The 3,401-nt window shown below is 33.9% G+C and overlaps 1 long non-coding RNA gene across 1 annotated transcript; it reads right to left on the minus strand.

Moving 5' to 3' along the window:
* Positions 1-713: 713 nt before the first annotated feature.
* On the minus strand, positions 714-1,344 carry LOC141402631 (uncharacterized). The gene is made up of 3 exons (XR_012412682.1): positions 1,075-1,344; positions 936-997; positions 714-875 (listed from the first exon to the last, which is right to left on the minus strand). It is a non-coding gene; the product is annotated as an uncharacterized lncRNA (long non-coding RNA).
* Positions 1,345-3,401: the final 2,057 nt, after the last annotated feature.

Below are 3,401 nucleotides of genomic sequence, written 5' to 3' on the forward strand. Positions count from 1 at the left end.
ATGTATGTATGTGAGCATGTCCAAAATCATTATTTGTTCATTTTGAACGTGAGCGCTTTCCTGCTTAAGGCTTGTTCCCCAAAAACCCTTTCCAATGTGTCGTCGTAGTCAACTGTTGGTTGACGTTACTGTCATCTTCAACGTCGTTGTTTCTTTCTTTAGATTGTGCTGTTGGGAATTTTAATCACTTTTTGAATACCAAAAAAAGTCGGAATCATCTGGTGTTTTCATTGTCATTTTTCTGTTTTGGTGAGTGTTTGTCTGTTACCGTCACTCAGTTCGTCGACTGCTTTTTCCTGAGGCCCCCCAAAACGTTGTGGATGATTTGGTGGTTTGCTTGCTGAGTAAATGGTGGCGGCAGTGTAATGTTTTGGTGACTATATGGCTGACACTGTCAATTGTACGAGTATTATGTTGTGTTAATACCCAATAGAAAGTGTCTTTAAGACAACATTGATGAATCGTACACGACATTTCCATTTCGTACACGACTCTTTGCAGACAGCCCTTTGGAATCGTTGACGACTTTTTCACACAAGTGTCCCAGTATTCATGCACGACAACTTGGGCGACAGGGTAAGCGAAGCTGTCGTCGATGACGACTTGGAAGACAAAAACCCCGTTATTTCGTTGACGACAGTTTTACAGACACTGTCTTGCTATTTGTCATTAACGACCCTACAAAAGACAATTGCGTTTTTTTTTCGTGTGTCAAATTTTTATTTTTTTACATTATAAAAATATGTAATATGTATTTTACAATTTTGATCTTACATTAATATCAATTAGTTCCTGAATATACTGCGATACAGCTTTTTTGGACCTTATCCGCGCCTCATTTTCTCATCACAACCGACCTCCTTTATTTACGGATTCTGCAAAAAATACACATTATGAATAAATACAATAACCAGTAATATAATCTATAATCTTACCATATAGCAATGCCGCATCTTTTAAAGCCGCTGGAATTAACAGCATTCTCCATAACGTCAACCTACATATATATGTGTATTAAAAGAATAACATAAATTATATTTAAAGTTCCTTAATATGTTAATTGTTCTTACTTACCGTTCTTTGGTAAAATCAAAATCTTTAATCATTGACGCAATTTCAGAATTTGATAACTTTATTATCTTACATTTGTTACAAAATAAAAATTTTATATTCGTTCTTTATGTGAACAATCATTTCATAGCACGCTTTTTTTGAAAATTTTTGGGTTTGTTGTCACGACACATTGCAAGACATGGTCATGCACTTTGTCGTGCATGACAATTTATAATATTTCGTCAATGATTCGTCGACGAAAATGTCATCAACGATTCCATTTTCTATTGGGTATGTCGTGCCAAAATCACAAAACAAAATGTAAATAAAATAATATTCGGATACTACTGTAGGCAACACACCTACTTTTCTTTTCTTTTTAACAAAACATATTTGCATTTAACATGCACAGAAGAACTCAACGATTTTTTCAGGAGAGTGTACAGCCATATTACAAATGACGAAAGAAAACAATATAGCAAACAAAATAAATGAGTAACTGACATAATGTAAATGTAATGTCAAAAATTATACAAAGCTATGTAGTTGACGACAGAACAAATAGGTGTTTCTGCCCAACCAGCATTTGGAAGATTTTTTTTTTTGAAAAATCACATTCCGGAGCCTTAAAGAGACCTTTTGGTGATCAAAAGTTGATTAACCCACTTGTACGATCAGAAAGGGACTCGAAAGTGACTGGCTGCATCTAATGATTAAAAAGACTTCAATTTAAAATACAATAACAACATGTATAATAATCGAAAATAAATCATTAAGACCTGTAAAATGTGACTTTTTCGTTATTTATTGTCACATCTTGATCATCTGAAGATTGAAAAATGCTTAATCAAAAACAGATCATGCAGTTGTTTGAAAAGTGAATAGAATTATATATCTTTTAATCAGAGTTTGCACAGATAAGTGATTAAAACATTTTTTTTGTTTTTCTTTCTAAGCATAATGGTTTGGTTGTATATAATTCTCATATACACGTTCTACATAACTTTGATATAAAAGGCACGTATAATACAAAGAGAATTGACAAACACAACGCATATCCAGGCTTTGTCAAGTGAAACAGTATACAAATCACCTCAACATAAACAAAAATCAAAGAAGTGTAAAAAATAAATAGATCCGTAGAACTTTTGCTATTCAAAATACATATATAGTCCATGTTTGGTATTACCCCCATATAACGGTGCCACCCGATTTCAGGTATTTTGAAGTTTTTTATCGACGTTTTTGGTGTAATTTGGGTTCCCAGTGGTCAAGAAATATCTCTTCAAGAAATATGGACATATATACATATATAGGCCCACATCTTGGAAAAGCCTCCATGCTACCGCCCGATTTCTAGTATTTTTAAGTTTTTATCAACGTTTTCTGCCGTAATCTGGATGTAATTGGCACTAGGGCTTCGAAGTGGTAAAAACATATCTCCACCAAAAATTGTGGAAATACGAAAAAGGTAAAAAAACTTCAGTATCAAATTTTTTGGGCATATGTCTACGATTTTGAAAACGATGTTTTCGTCCCAAATTGGATATAATTTAGCATTTAAGGTTCGCAGTTTTCAGAAAAATTTCAATCAAAAATTTAATTTATACCCGCAATTCTCTGTAGGCAAAATAACACTGTGCCACAAATTGGAACTCAAGGTCTGTGCGGTGGAAAATTCCTTCTGGAGATGAAAGCCTTTAGTGGGTATATTAAGAACCCAAAAGGACGATGAATTTTTTGAATTTTCGCCTATGATGCTTGAGAAAATAGCTTTATATCTCTGTTTGCCGTTATTGTAGCTTCGTTTTGAGATTACATGTCTTCAGTCAAATCGAATGGCGAATCTTTTTGTAGAACATTTAATTCTTCTAACTCCATTCCTTTCATGACCTTTTCGTCCTTTCTTTCTTGAACCGTAGTAAAAGTACCACAATATGAGATTTTACAGCATCCAAATATTCCACAAAAATATTGCTCAGAGAATTTTAGGTACGGTTCTCATTGAACCGTAGCGAAATGGAATTTATGTTACGGGTTTATTGTCGTGCTCTTAAAGTTCATCAAGAATGTATGCATCACGCCATAACTCAGAAGCTACAATAACGGCAAACAGAGATATAAAGCTATTTTCTCAAGCATCATAGGCGAAAATTCAAAAAATTCATCGCGCGATATCTCAGAAACTTGACCTATGGGGAATATTTCCTTTTGGATTCTTAATATATTCACTAAGGGCTTTCATCTCCAAAAGGAATTTTCCACCGCACAGAAACCTTGTTGCACAGTGTAATTAAATAATAAAAATACCTATAAACGGGAGCTACCTTTCTATGAGGGCTATATCA

Source organism: Musca autumnalis, unplaced genomic scaffold (genome assembly GCF_047663935.1).
Source record: "Musca autumnalis isolate F117 unplaced genomic scaffold, ASM4766393v1 scaffold_4, whole genome shotgun sequence".
NCBI lineage: Eukaryota > Metazoa > Arthropoda > Insecta > Diptera > Muscidae > Musca > Musca autumnalis.